This window comes from Lolium rigidum, chromosome 5, assembly GCF_022539505.1.
Source record: "Lolium rigidum isolate FL_2022 chromosome 5, APGP_CSIRO_Lrig_0.1, whole genome shotgun sequence".
In the NCBI taxonomy this organism is placed as follows: domain Eukaryota; kingdom Viridiplantae; phylum Streptophyta; class Magnoliopsida; order Poales; family Poaceae; genus Lolium; species Lolium rigidum.
In genome coordinates this window covers 5114447-5131086 of record NC_061512.1, presented here as the reverse complement: position 1 = coordinate 5131086, position 16640 = coordinate 5114447, and the positions used below count along the sequence as shown (strand labels likewise).

General features: G+C 42.3%; 1 pseudogene; it reads right to left on the bottom strand.

Moving 5' to 3' along the window:
* Positions 1-9357: 9357 nt before the first annotated feature.
* On the bottom strand, positions 9358-14738 carry LOC124654523 (annotated as a pseudogene).
* Between the last annotated feature and the right edge of the window lie 1902 nt (positions 14739-16640).

Below are 16640 nucleotides of genomic sequence, written 5' to 3'. Positions count from 1 at the left end.
CTCCCAAACCCTGTTCTCTCTAGTATTATAGGCAAATTTTGCTAGTTCATGCGCCACTTGATTTGCTTCCCCATGACAGTGCAGAAATACAATTTCTTCCATCTCACTAGCTTTCAGAAAACAATCAGCAAGAATTGCGGCATAGGGGCTATTTATATCAACATCTCCATTGCAAGCTTGGATCACTTGTAAAGCATCAGCTTCAACTTGGCAAGATTAGCATCCCATTCTTTCTAGGAAAACTAAGCCCTCTGATAACGCCTTTGCTTCTGCCATCACCGCGCTAAGGAGATTATCAACAGGCCGGCAGAAACCTCCCTGGACTTCTCCACTACTATCACACAAAACACCTGCAACAGCCCCCATTCCATTAGGAAAATAGGCTGCATCAATATTTAACTTCATATTTCCTCTATTTTTCTTTAACCACTTGATCTCTTTTTCTACCGAATTCCTGTTTGCAGTTACAAAATTTGCAGTTATCGCCTTGATTGTAAACGCTGATTTTTTTGGGTGGCTCACCGACTCCCCTTTTACTAATTCCCTTCTCTGCCACCAAATATACAAGCCTCCAACAGCTATGATTTCATGTAGAGTAACATTTTGTAACTGTGATAATTTACTATTGTGTGATCGGAGAATATGTTCAAGAACCACTGAGCCCGATCTGTCCACCATCATTGCATGCTCAATCACCTCCGACATACCAAGCTCTCCCTAGACCTCCTTCGCTCTTAGACACCCAAACAGGATATGACCTATATCTTCTGGTCCATTCTTGCAAACAGGACATTGAGGTGACACTTTGACATGTCTATTTGCCAAGATAGCCATACCAGGGAGTACCCATGCAATGCCTTCCATAAGAAAATGATGACCTTACTCGGAAAATTTAAACTCCATAGGATCTCCCAAACATGATTAATTTAGGCTGAACCCTGACCGTCCCTTCTCTTTTTTCCTTCTTAGGTTCTTTTAAGTCTTTAATTATCTACATAAGCGATCAAGGCCCTGCAAAAAACCAAATTGATTTAGTTTTGCGATAAAAAAAATCGAGCGCTCCAAGCTATCAGATACGCACACCAGCAGTTCGGCTAAACATATAGCAATCGCAGGAGCTTGCTGGTCAGCGAGTTTTGCTGGAATCGAGGATGGAAGGAGTTGTACGACTAGGTCTTGTGGTGTGCATCGCTCCGGTGGGCTCAGAGAGCAAACATGTAGGGTTGGAGGTTTACACTATCGTGGATATGACTTCCGGGAGATTTTCGTTGATCAGAGAAGCTTCCTCGGGTGGAAATTTTGCACAGCTTCATGACGAACGTCATCTCACACATCTACTCCACGGACGGCAGAAGAAGTGGTACGTCTCATCAATCCGGCCCTTCCTCCGTTCCCATTATGTCGGCGCTCAACAACCACACGGAGCAGATAATCGAGCTTCTCCTAGGGCATGAACATACTTGGCAAGCCATCAATCTATCTATTAATACATTTTCCATGGTACCCACATATTGGCGGCACCGCGTCAAGCGTGGAATTATGTCTACACCTCGCTTAAGAAAAAATATGAGTACGTCCTCCTTTTAAAAATAGGATGCGCATGATTTCTTTGTTTAATAATATAAGACACTTTAGATATTTTAAAGTGAACTAGATATAAACCAAAATAAGTGAATCTACCCACTAAAAGTAAACTAGATACAAACTAAAGTAATTTAGTCTATAAGAGAGGTAAAATATATTATAAAAGAGAACAAAGGGAGTAGCTTTTAGTTAAAGTCAAAAATTGAAGTTAACATAAACATCTACAATATCAAACAAACACAATATTAAAGTGTATTTTAAGATGGTTATAAAAATATTTGTAAGAGACTATAAACGCTGATACATTTTTCTTTATATTTTGTCAAATTTTATAGTTTGGCTTTGACCAAAACCTCTATGTATTCTATTTTAGAAAAGTGCGAGTATATATATACTTGGCAAACAGTGATTTTTTTTCTCCCTTGCAAAGTAAGAGCATGTTTGCTATATATTCTGAATCAATATTTTAGGTGTTTTCGCGGGCATATTGCTAGTATCTACATATTCCAAGAATAAAGTACCAAATTTTACTCATTCAGATGCATAGAAGTTGTTACAATATATGGAGATGCAGTTTTCTACCGAACACTGTTCACCAAAAGAATTTTCTAAATTTTTTGTACCTTAGATTGCGCTAATATTTATGCTGTAGTTACAACTATTCATTCTCTATATGCACAAAAAAATGGAAAAAAATCCTGACATGTCTAGGTGGTCGAAAAAATTATGTTCTGATGCTTCTGTTTTTCTTGACAGATTTTGTCCCTTTTTATTTTATGCATGCCTTTAAGTTCCAATTTACTTATTTTTGAGTTTTTTGAGATTAATTTAGAGAGTGTATACCACGATATGTACCTATTGGAAACCCCAAAATAAATTTTGTGTAAGGATATCATGGCAGTATGCATCATATCTTTGTACCACTAATTTCACCCCCTAGAAAAGAGATGGGACAAAGTTTTGTGTTGAAGTTTTGACAGGGAATGGAGGAACATCACACTATGAGCTATCCAAGAATGGTGAAGACCATAACCTTGGGGATTCCCAATGCACCCCACTGGACCTATCAAACTCTTGGGTTGCAAACCTCTAAACTTTATTTTTTGAGCAACATAAGATTGTCATGCATATAAACTTGGACAATCTTCATGTAGTTTTATTTTTGTTTTTTGCATGTTTTATATTTATTATGCTGAGATCATCACTTGAAGTTATGTTATAGGAGTATGGGCGATCTAATGGGATAGGAATAAAATTTAAATTGGAAAAAAGGGCAAGGCAAATAACACAAGTTATTCATAGGGTTTGATATTTCAAATGCTTTGATGAATGGTAATTTTCAAGTGCCATATTTAGTGCTATATTTTATTCACATGCATAGATGTTTAACTTTATATTGCTTCGTTTATTAAGGAATGTTTAGCACTATGGACACTATTGCATTCTTGTGACTGTATACCATCTCCCCAGAGCCAAAAAATAAGGAAACAAGCATTGACTTGTGCATCCAAATCCCTTAGACCAAATTTCTCCACCATACCTATCTGTGTAGCAAAATTATATTCCAAGTATGGTGTAGGTGCTATGCCTTTGAATTCAAAATTATACTTCTCTTTTAATATGATTTATACAGCTCATGGAAAAGTAAGATGTGGCGAAAAAACCCATTGTGATTATCATTATGCAAGTTATGTGTTTGACAATTTATGAGTTGGTTTTTAGTAGAACCATGCTAACATGGGGAACACTTTCAACACTTCACTGTACCTGTTGATGTCATGTTTTCTTTTCGCTGTGGATACTTATCGGTGTTGAAATAAGAGACATAATCAAGCTCTTTCAAGTATGTATATGTGCTAGAGGGAGCATTGGGACACCAACCTAAGCCACGCAAAACAATCATGATGGAAGTTTACAACATGGATATCCAATAAAGCACTTTAAATAAAAAACTATGCAAATAGTAAATAAAAAGAGGTGCAAAGGAACACATTTGTATGTTTGTCTTGTCATTGGAGTATGGATAGTCCCAAAGAATTTTTGTACAAAGTGGTAAGAGGTACCTCAGTGCTACCTTGTTTGGAACTATATTCATACGAGGACGAACAACTTGTGGCAAGTTGAGTGAACACGTGAATTGTGTACTTGTGGTCAATGGGCACGAGACATCCAACTTGTAAGAGGTTAAACATATAAACCATACTTGTTTTCACCTTAGCAACACCCATTATTATGACTAGCATTGACATGAGTTGCATATCCCAAAATTTTATTTTATGCTCTATATTATTATCAAAGTGCTAGCATTTATACTCCCTACTTACATTTAGTATCCACTTGTTCCAAATGGGAGGAAAAAATAAATAAAGAAAGAAAGAAAGAGATAAAGAGAGTATAATTTTGGACCAAATGAGCTCACTTGCATGCTTAATTTTCATAGCACATTCATTTGTTTTTACACAATATGACTTATTGTTGAGCAAGTTTGTAGTGCACAAGAAGTATCACCTTTGTATCTCATTTGCTTGTTGGTGTTCAATAAAGAATGAATCATTAACTTTTTGTATTACTACTTGTTACATCAAACATTTCATCAAACTAAAAAGTCCATTTTTAGTTTTATCACCTTCATACTTGAGGATGGGCATGGTTTATGCTTGGGGATGCTTGATGCATGTAAAATGCATACATGAACTTTATAGTTTATTGAGTTAAAAGCATTATTATCTTGTAAATTTATTATATTTATTGGTACTAACATATTAATAGTTGCCAAAGTGCACAAGTTCTTGTTTTACATTTTGTTGGGTAGGAATCATACAAATATGGAAGAAAACTGCTGATTATGGTGAAATTCGGAGTTTTTCAGAATCTGTTCGTAAAGAAAACTTTTCAGAGATTGCCACGGAAACCGTCGAAAACGACGTCCAATGGAAAAGGTCCAATCTACAAAGTTGTAGGAAATTTTCTTCCTCTTCTAATAGACATAAAATCCGTCCCAAACGGATTTCAGAAGCCTAAATGGCGGCCTAATTACTGCGGAGTCCAGAAGCAGTTGTAGGAATCCAAAAGATTGTGACGTGATATATGATGATTTTGGCCAAGTCAAGACTTTGTGGACATATGAGCGAGATCGGAGGAAAACCCTAAAACATGTGCGGAATTATAAATACCAAATGTGATATCCCTTGTCACGCCTCTATGACTAGCACATGTGATATTGATAGTAGTGTTTTCCTGACTCCAGGGAAATGAATAAAACCTTGTTGTGAGGTTGCCGGTATCACATGTGAGTAACATTGTTAGTGGAACAATTATATTGGATAGACCCCAATGATATACCGTGAAACAATTCGTCAATATTATTTATCGGTAGTTTCTCAAAGACTAAGTATTACTGTTAGTATAGATTGTTAGACCATGATGCTTTTATGAACTAGGATATGATATGGATGTCACGAGATATTCAAATGTCACTTCATAACTAAGTGACAATAAAGATGGTCTTCGTGCATAGTGGATAATATGGCGTAGTTTCATTTTATGTGATCATGAGAATTGTTACTCCGACGATGGAGAGATACACTTTGGGTGCCCACTCATGTATCATAATGTTCGTCATCGTTTGGCCGGACACATGACTAATTTGTTATATCACAGGAACATCGATGGCGCGGGATGAGTAAAAGAGTACATGCCGAGTAACGAGGATAATCTAGAGTTTCACCTCGGGCTATGTAAAGTCCTGAGAAGTAATGCGGTGTGTATCGAAAGTAATACGAAAGGTTCCCATTGTTGGGTTTAGGAGAACTGGGGTGCCTCGAACCCGCGCACCATGGTCCCATGTGCCAGTGAGCGCCCCCATGTCAACGCGGTAAATATGTCTGAGAACATGATGGATAGCCTAGGAGGGATGTGTAAGCAGTTATGTGAGACACGTGCCCTAGCCATGCCTCACCGCCGCCTCTTGCACAAACATCGCCGCCCTCTCGTCTCCGTCACCTCCATGGTGTGGCCATGAATCTTAGGGCTAGAGTGCTCTAGGTGCTCCACCCTCTTGGACATGGAAGCACATTTGGATCTCTAGCATGTGTTTAGATCAAATCTAGGTGGTGATCGCCGAAGCACCACTGGATCTTCATCGACATGTTCCACGCTTCAAGGGTGTGCTTGATCACACTCTAACACGGCGCCGCTTCTCCCGTACATGAGGATACCGTGAAGGTGTTTCACCTGCAACACTTGATCGTGGGAGCAGTACGTGGGGTAATACATATCCTCACGACTAGACGAGTATAGTTGCGGGGATTGACTCGGTCTTCATCAACCTCATCATGGAGAACTTCCGCTAGTTCGATCTACGAAGGTATGAACCGTTACCTCCCCTCTTGCATATAACCTTGGTTCTATGCGTAGATTTTTTGTTTGTTTTCTAGACGTGTTCCCCAACAATCTACTGAGAGAACCGCCATGAGAAGAGAGGGGAGTGGGAACTAGGCTATGCGAGAGAGGATGAGTGGAGTGGAAAGGGATTTTGGTGGCCGGAGTTGTGAGATCATCGGCTAGGAGGGGGGGGGGGGGGGTCACGCGGGAGGGTGGGAGGAAGGAGCCATTTTTCTGATAATTTGGCTTGGATTTAGATAGGGATATCAATTGATTTGCCCCCTACTCACATCATCAATTTAATACCAGTGGTTTCCTGTATCTGCGCCTTCCATTGAGCTAAAGGTAAATGTGATGTTTCATCTGGTTCCTATCACATCTATTAAGTGCATCATCAGTTATTATCATAAAAATCCATTGACTAAATGTGCCAGAGTCAATACTTTAGATGTCCATTGTTAGAAAGGATTAAACCACTCCATGCGAAATCGTTAAAAAAAGGCCGATCTTCGCGAGGCAACTCGCTCCGCACGCGACAAGTGGCGCGTTGTGGTGCCAGAAAATCCCTAGGAAGTGCTCTTCCTGCTCGCCACATGTCGCAAGGGGAAGCAAGGTGGGGATGAGGGAGGAGAGAGAAGACAGATGGGGGCTAGGTTGTGTCAGCTTTTCCCTTTATTTTGTACTCCCTCCGTCCCAAAATATAAGGTGTCTAAAGATTAGTTAAAAGTCAATTTTTTTAAAGTTTGACCAAGTTTATACACAAAAATATAAATACTTACAATACTAAATCATTATTAATAGATTCACCCTACAGTATATTTTCTTAATATGTCAATTTGATATTGTAGATGTAAATATTTTTTTCTAAATATTTGATCAAAGTTTGTAAGGTTTGACTTTTGACCAATCCTTAGACGCCTTATATTTTGGGACGGAGGGAATAGATTCGTATTTTCAAAATGAAATATCTTGAGAATCGTAAGTCCAAATTACGATTCGTTTTCACTTTTGAGATCCTCGCATCGAGATTTTCAAAACTAGATCCCATGTTAATAGGTTTCGAGATACTTTTTTCCCGTACTTCCAATACTAGCATCGTTGTACTTGTGGTGTGTACATAACTGTACTCGTGCTTGAACTAATAAGTACATCTGTTTTTAGTGTTTTTGGTGTAGTTTTTTTTCCTTTGCTTGGTACCTGTACTTACTCGTGTGTGCGGCTATACCTCGTGTGTGTGACTGTACTTCTGTACCTGTACTTGCTCGTGTGGGCGCGACTGTATCTGCTCGTGTGTGCAGCTGTACTTCTGTACCTGTACTCGCTTGTGTGTGCAGCCGTGCTTACCTGTACTCGCTCGTGTGTGCAGCTGTACTTCTGTACCTGTACTCGCTCGTGTGTGCAGTTGTGCTTACCTATACTCGCTCGTGTGTGCAGCTGTACTTCTGTACCTGTACTCACCCGTGTGTGCATTTGTACTCGGGTGTTTGCTGAGTTGTACCCGTCCTTCACGGGTACTCGTGCTCTGAACACAACAGTACTATGGTGAGCTGTAATTGTCCTTTGCTTACGAAACTAGCTAGCTTTCATAAGCGAGTTGAGAGTTGATTTGAGAGTTGATTTGTGGCAAAGTACGAGCGAAGCTAGCTAGCGGGTACTTGTATTTTAGTTCGCGAGCATACAATCTAGCCATGCATCCATCAGCCGTAGGCGAAACCCATGTGGTGCATGTACACCGCGGGGCAGCTAGGAAGTACAGCACGGACGCGCGCGGGACTGACGCGGGAGGGGAGCGGCCGCGGAGTTGGTGCGCACGCGGCAGAAAGTTCCCTAGCTCTGCCACGCGTCGCTCACGTTTCCTTTTGTAAAGGTCGATCTTTATCTAGTGGTACCATATAACCAGACAGAATTGTGCAGCCCAGACTCAAACGCACGTGGAATTGTAGAACCCCCCCAACCCTAGCCTACACCGCACCCCTCCTCCCAACCCTCCCGCCGCCGCCGCCGCCGGCAGCGCCGCCGGGGCAAAGATCTCGGGGCGTGGCGGCGGCGGGGGCCTCCCCTCGTGGCGCGTCGGGAACGGCGACCAATGGAGCCTCTTACGCGGCGGCGGCCCTTCTGCCTCCCGGGGCGGCGGCGGCCAGATGAGGATGTAGGGGCAGCGGCGGCCCTCCCGGGGTCGATCCAGCTGCGGGCTGCGGCCTCCCCGCCTTCCATCGGCGGTATGCCGGCGGTGGTGGCTGGTGGAGGCGGGCGCCTTTCCCTCCGCCTCTCGCCGGTGAGGGGTGATGATCTTGGGCTTCTCCCGCGGTACGAGGACGCCCGGGGCAGCAGCCTTGGGTTCGACGGTGGAGGTGACCCTCTTCTTCGCCGGAGAGGATCGGCCTGCGGTTGGTGGTGGTGGATCTATTGATCTATCACCGCGTTCCGGCGGCGAGATGGAGGGGCTTGGAAGCCGGCGATGGTGTCGCCGGTGGAGGGTTGGAGTGGCCAGCCCAGGGTGGTCGCCGACGTGGGGGTCCGACCTGAATAAAGGCGGCGGTCCTAGGGCCTCTCTTGCGTGAAGAGGAGGACCTACCGGAGGCCTGGACTCGTGATCTCGCCGGAGTGTTGAGTTCCGGAAGGCTCCGCCGGCGAATGTAACAGTGCTTTTGTCTGGAGTTTGCTGGATCGGTGGTATTCGGTCGTGCGCACCCATGTTTTTATTCCGACCGATTGGTTCTGGAGGGAGCGGTGCGAAGCTCTTTTTCTGTGTTGACATCAAGTGACTATGGATCCATGATGAAAGTCGGAAGAAGAGAATTTCATGAAGGCCGGAGGGAGGACTAGCTAAGGGAGGTTCAAGTCTCCGCGCTGTTGAGGGGCTTGCTTGGTGTTCCGGGCTTCACATCAGCGGTATGAAAGTGGGGGCGACAACACAGGTGAAGTGCAGAGTCCTACCTTTCAGGGTGAAAACCCAAGGTCTGGCCTTAACTGGTTGTGCCTGTCAATGACCTTGTTGGAGGCATTGTTTTGAGAGCGGGGACTATCTTCAGGGTGAAAACTTAAGATCTTTGATCGGGCGACGACGGTGTTAGAGCACTGTTCCCTTCTTGGAGGCGTCGTTTTTGGAGAGTCTGTTTTTCAGGTGTTGTCTTGGCGGTGGATGTATTGCTGTTGTTAGACCCGAGATACTGTAGCGGGACTTTTGTTTCTTAGTTTCCTTTTCTTTTTTTGGCTGTGTGCATCCGTAGTGCCATTAGGGTGGTGCGTTGTTGCAGAGGCTGGGTGTAATTGGTATCTTTTGATATTAATATATTCCCTTTATCGAAAAAAAGACTCAAACGCACGTGGGCAGAACTAGCCCTCGGTTCTCAATCAATCCCATCAGCAAGCATGCATGAAGTGACAGTAATATAAAACTAGCCAAATTAAGGCCATGAGCAGATCTTACAATACATCACCATTTGATAATCTGACTGCACTTTGGGGGATGCAGAAATCAACATGCATGCATGCTACAAAATTACATTTTCTTGGAATCAAAAGCATGAGAATTGCTTGCACTTCACAGTTTTGATTAGTTTCTAATGTGGCAAAAGAGATACACATTCAAAAGAGCTAAACATAAACATAAATGTAATGTTAAGCCAACAAATCCTTACAACGATCTATCTTCCTCCAGCGCAATCAACTCACCATGTTGTTCATTAGATGATTCTATCTGTCTCCGGCGCAATGAACTCCCACTGTGAGACAAAATACCTCTTTCCCTATGCCCCCTGATGAGTGAATATGACTCTCGTTCTAAAAGATCCCTACCAGGGTTTTCTTCTCCTTCTGGTGGGCTTCCTGTATCACCTGTACTACCAACAGGCATTGTGGGCTCATCATTATCTGGAGTGTTAGAAGGACTCCTGCTTGCACTGTTCGATCCATGTGCACGGTAATAAGTTCTGACAACATCCAGGAACAATGCACCCAATGAACATGCCCCTGAGAAAATGAACAACGCTTGAAAGCTGCGCAATGTAAGGCTGCTTGAAGTTTGGGAGTCATCTTTGTCTGGGCATGACTTGTCGCCATACAAATATTTCTGCAGCTCCACCATTCTGCCATTTGATTGAAGTTTCAGTATCCCCCTAGATATATCAGCTGTGAGTGGAGAGCCTTGAGCGAATGCCTGTACATGTAAGTAGCACACAAATAAGCATCAGAAAAGGCGTAAGTGGTGAAATGCAAATCTGGCATAGCTCTGAGAAAGCTACAGTATCATCTATACCGGCTCAAAATGAATATGAGTCAGTTATGCTAAATATTTGAGCTACTAAAAGGATCCTACAATAAGGTAGAAGAAAATTATATAAATCGTCTAGGATTTAGCAGAGTCAGAGATATACTACTGTACAACAGTTTAAAGAAATGGTACTCACAAAACCAAATCCGTTGTACTTGTATGTTGGTCCAGTCATAGTGTAGTTGTCGCAGTACTTTTTAAGGAACAGCTTAAGGTATGGTATCTCATCAACGATAACCGCTACTTTTCCAGTTGATAAGGCTTCATGGACTTTCTCCGCAGAGTCTATGGCAATCATCTTTGATTCGTCGATTTTCAAACTTCTCAAAAGCACAGGTATGAATGAACCACTAGGGTAGCCTACATGGCTCCCTTTGCTGATAACTTCCTCTAAACTGGTGAATGTTGGCTGAAGTTGTTCCACTGTCAGAATTGAGCTTAAACTTGCAGTGTAACTCTGCTGAACTATCAGCACCACAAAAAGCCAAACTATTACTACAAGTCTTGATAAGTTGTTTGTCATCCCTTCCTTATGAGAAAATACGAGCGTTGAGAAGGAAAAGTAGAAGACCTTTCCAATTTGAGTGGCTAGGGGGCCTTCGAAATTTCCCTCTTCATATAGAGTTACTGGGACTCTTAATTCTTTCTTTGCTCTTCGCTCAATATACCAGACTACTAAACCAGTGTAGATAACAAATGCCCCAGTTCCTAACCATAATTCAGTTGTCAAAGGCTTTAGGAATGTCCATGGAGTCTTCTTCCTCCGGTCTAGCACCGGAACCAGCATGCGCACCCCTGACTCTGTATAAGGAAGAGTAAAGTCCACATATAAAGAACGGTTGGCCAAGATTGTTATATCACCTACCACTGCATCAAATTCCTGTCAGAAAAGATATGAAGTGGGTTGAGAAACTTTCGAATAGATATTATAAGGCTTTAGAAGTTTATATAGAACAATCAGGCTGAACTAGGAGTGCTAAGCAATCAAAATCACTTGTCTACGAGAACCAACCTGAGGTTGGGTGGTTAGGAGGATGGTTGTATCCCCAGCCCACCAGAGTTCAAACCTCGGGTTTGACATCTGTGTGTCTCAGGTGGAATATTCATTCAGTGGGACGCGACGTTCTTGTCGACAGCGAGGCGTCTGTGGTGACTTCGTCAATTTCAAGATCCAATCCGCCGGCTCAGTCTTCCGGAGGTGCTCATAGGGGTAGGGTGTGCGTGTGTGCGTTCATAGTGGTGAGTGTATACACATGTATGTGAGCGCCTGCGTTTGTACTATGTTTCTCAAAAAAAAAAATCACTTGTCTGCAAACTAAGATTAATGACTATTTCACTTTTTCGGTTGGTGTGTGCACATAAATTGAAGAAGAGTGTGTCTCAATTAAGCTATACACGGATGCTTGATGAATATCTCATCTTCTGGAGATGTTTTGCCCAATGTCTTTGTTCTTGGGTCTGAATTCCCTGTTGTGTTTCAAGCAGGGTTCTTTGCGAGGTGTTGACTCTATGTGTCAAAGGATTTCAGTTGTAGTGTGTTGGGCGGATTTGTTGGTGCGTCGAGGCAGTCATGGAGTTTCATCCTTTTAGAGTTGTTAGAATGTGATCGTGTGTGTTGTTGTGACGGTTTCACCCGGTTTTCTCAATTACTAGATTGAGGTAAGCTTTTGTCTCCGTTTCTAAAAATTGTGGAATAGATTTTATTTTTATTTTTATTTTTATTTTTTGCATGCACATGTTCGTGAGAAAATAAACTTTAAAGCTATGAATTTAGGCTTTTGCTAATTGGATGTGGTCATTAAGTACTTATTAGCTGATTAAATAGATAAATTGTAAAGTGTTCTCTGAACGCGAAGTGCAACAAAGAGAAGTCCACACATACCTTAAGATAAACTTTGTAGACAAGTTTATCAAGAGTTCCATTATTCTCTCCTCTTCCATCTTTAAATGGAAGGTAGTTCATTGGTACTTTGTAGGGTAAAGAAGCAACTACTTCCTGAAATACATCGATGGAGAACCCTTTTGGGTCATTTTCATATCTGACAAATTCGCCATACCCACCTTTCGCAGGTATGGCTATGTTAAGAGTTTTATTCCTTGGAAATAGCCAACCTCTAGGTCGAGTGTCCGTATCACCCGGCCATATGATGGTGTGAATATCAGCAGTCATATTTAGACTACTAGAGATACCAGATCCTGGAGTCCAGAAACCGACTACTCTTCCCTTCTGACCAACAATGTTAACTATGGAGTAACTTGCTGATACTAATTGCATGTCTTCAATCTGAAATCTTCCGCTGATGCCTAGAAAATTGACGTGCAAGAGTGAATCTCTCAGTTTTTTAGCAGCCTTTGAAGTATCTATTCTCTCAAAGTCAGTGGATCCATTATTTGTTGTAGACAGCCCAAAGTCTGATTTCACAAATCCAGCTACCTCTGCTGCTAATGCTAAGGCCCATATGGTATCGTAAGCATAGAGGCCAGACACTGTAGGTCCACTTAATGAGGTGCCTGGATTTTCTCATCGGTACTTCTTGCGCCATCTCTGTCTGAAGCTTTGAAGCTCCATAGTATCTTGAACATGAGGTTTCACCCCAAGAACTCCTCGCATCACATCAAGAGCAGGAGAACCGACAACATCAAAGATATCTGTCAAGCCATATGCAGTAATCCATACAAATCCCGAACTCATCATCCCTTCATTCTTAGCAAGCTGAAAAAATTTAAGAGCTAATGTATTCGACAAACGCACAACGAATACACTTGTCCAATGGTCTCTCAAGCTTGAGATAGCTCTCATGATGTCATCCTGTTTAGCTGAAGGATGGATCTTGCACCTGTACGAGACACGAGTGTCAACTTGTCTGAGGGAGTCAACAAGGTCAGGAATGAATTTGATATTGGAATCATCATCCTCATATACGGGGATGACTTCCCTATAATTGTATCTTTGAACAATTGAGGCGATAGCCTTTGCTTGAGCGGAGTCGTTCCACGCCACCCGTATGAAGTATGGATTTAGTCCAGATCGTGAATGGCCACCAGAGGCGAGTGAAATGATCGGAACCGATGATTTGTTCCCAAGCTGCGCAAGAAATTTAGCCTGAGTTGACGTCTGTGGCCCAACGATCGCTCGCACACTTTCATTTTTCAGTAGATAAACCCCTGCAATGCTGATATTAGTTAGAAACATATTTCATACTAAGGCCTTTTATTCATAAGGAAAATCTGCGGTGGGGAAAGCATTGGAACACGCATTGTCAGATTGCCTAACTTTTTAGATGTAAGGCACAGTGTGTCTGGCTTTAAATAGATAAAGGCATTGAAACAACGATGATAGGTTTATATGTGGAGGATATATATCAGGTAAACATATTTGTTACTTAGGAAAAATCCAATAGCCTAACAGACAAGTTCAAGTTCAAATAAGGGATGTCACCCCAGGACAAGGGCCAGAAACTGCACTCTGCTGCCGCGTGAAGGCCCTTTAGCCCGGCCTCCATCTAATCTAACACGTTCTTGTCCAGAGGTTTGGCCGTGGTCTTCCAGAGCCGCGATAAATTGCGCAACAACAATCAGAGCAGTCGTCGAGTGAATCTTGAACGGCCGCGTATAGTCTCCGATGAGTTCTGGGCGACGACTTCTCAAGGCCTGTGAATTTACGGCAAGGTCTACGGTTAACCGGCCATGGCGTACTTGGGTTCAGAGAAGACGACGCCATGCGGCCGGTCACGATAAGGAGCCGCGTCGTCGATGCCACACACCACCATGAAGCATGCATGTCAATAGCTGGCGTGCTATACTTAAGGTCGAAATCCATACATGGTAGAAACTGAAAGATCGGCAGTCTTCTACTCCGAACAATTGGAAATTTTGGAGTAGTTCGGATTCCAGGGCTTTCTAAATTCTAATCTCTGTTCACTGTTTAGATATTTTAAAGTTGAATACATACAGACAAAGATGAGTGAACTACATACTAAAAGTAGACTACTTACGAACTAAATTCAACTAGCCCAAACCACCGGGACATGACAATCAGAGGAGATACAGAAGTACAGTGCTTTTGCTTCAATTCGAGGCAATGAAAGAGTTATAGTTAGGCAGTCACACACAGAAAAAAGTGCGTGCGCACGTACCTGCGGCTGCGGCACTGACGGCGTCGACGACGGTGTCCCTGAGGTGGAGTTTCAGCCTGGTGCTGTAGTTGGCGTGGCGAGGGTTAGCATAGAACTCTTCGAGGGCCAGCTCGATGCACGTCCAGCTCATGTTCCCCACCCATGTCTTCCTGTCCAAGATCACCCCCACGTCCACCACCTGCTGCCGCCGCGGCCGAGTTCCTGCCGCGCCGCCGCCCTGTGCCGCGATACCATAAGCGCCGGCGACGAGAAGAAGCAGCAGGGCGAGGAGCGTCGCTGCCGTCATGGATCGATGCCTGAAGTTGCTAGCACAAGTCCAAGCTGGCAGGTGGCAGCTCTGCTACGTTTGATGAAGAACTTGATCGATGGCTTTTTTTAAAATTTCCTCTTCTGACTTCGTGTTGCTGCCTTTACATGTGCGTACGTACGGGAGAACCAGCCAACCCTCCTCCCATCCGAACTCGCTCTCAACTAGTTGTATCTTCTGGTCGCTAGCTGCCGACCATGGACGATTGAAATATACTTGAAACTACTTGTCGTACTTTTGTTTGGCTGCTTTTTTTTCGATAATGTTTTGTTTGGCTGCTATCGTTGGCGTGGTGGATAAATTAAATAATACAGTATTTCCTCCATCCTCAAATATAAGAGACACATTTGTGTGCACGGTTCATCGATGTAGATCTTTGACCGCTAATATATACAAAATCATTGGTATCTCCGCGATATTAATATATGCTCTTTATCGAAAAAAATGGTATCGTTGCATCCGCCAAACAAATCTCGTTCATTTCATATACATCTATCTATTATATACTAAAAGCAATATACGGATGTTTAATATAGCCACACCACGTTAATCCACATAGACTAGAAATAAATATACCATTGATTTTACTATTTACGGTTAAGATTTAATAGATCTAAGAGTTACTATTTTCAGGGTGTTCAGGGTGAAAACCTAAGATCGTTGATCGGGCGACGACGGTGTTAGAGCACTGTTCCCTTCTTGGAGGCGTCGTTTTTGGAGAGTCTGTATTTCAGGTATTGTTTTGGCGGTGGATGTATTGCTGTTGTTAGGCCCGAGATACTGTAGCGGGACTTTTGTTTTTTAGTTTTCTTTTCCTTTTTTTGGCTGTGTGCATCCGTAGTGCGGTGGTGCGTTGTTGCAGAGGCTGGGTGTAATTGGTATCTTTTTGATATTAATATATTCCCTTTATCGAAAAAAAGATCTAAGAGTTACGTAAAATTATGGACATGTGACAAGTCTGCCGTACATCAATATATGAGATTGTACGATGAAAGGAATGGAAGAATTTGGTTCACGCACGGGATTCGGAAAAAGAACTGGCCGACCCATAACCACCAATTCAACTCGTGCATGCTAATATTAGTTGATGATGATGTCAGCGCTGACATCAGCAGCTCTACAAATATTAATATATATCAAAAGATTTATTAGGACTTCGATGCGGGACACACAAATCCACGCTAGCAAACTTTTCCCAACAAAAATCTTCATATTTCATTGTTTTTTTGTATACATTAATAAACAACTAAGGTACTTACAAGCATGAGGATTTAGCATCACGATTGCGCGGTGTGTCAATTCAGAACATCATATTTCAGATTAAGTTTGTTTCCTAAACTGGTATATCAGTGCCACCGTACAATTTGACTGACATTTTATAAATGGTTAAAATTAATTTGCTTCTTGCTCTATAGAGAAATCACATTTTTTATGCGTGGAAAATAAAACAAGTTTTATTGGTACCTAAATTGTTGGCTAAATTTAAATATGTCTGTCAATAGTTAACCATGTAAATTTGATTGCTAACGGTGGTTAGGGCCGATCAAGACTTGGTTTAACGTCGATCAATCATGCAAGCAAAACATGCATGGAACACGGCCATATGAGCATGCACTCCAACGTTAAATCGGGTGTGATTTTTATGTCATTTTTAATACTATATATTTAATTGACGAGCACGGTCTCATCTAAATCCACTTGGCCGGCCTAATTTATATACTCATGCATTGATTCAATATTCACACTTAATTCCTTGGTACTTTTAATTTTTTTATCATACATCTACTTATATTAGGTAATAATACAATTTCGAAAGTAATTCTCAAGAACAAAGTAACGGTCAAGAATATTTAGATATATATTTGATAATCTTTTGGTGTCTCAACATGTCGTCTTTTGCAAGCAATTGTTTTGAGTCTCAAAAATGTATAGGAGGAAAGTCGATAAGTTAGTTTGG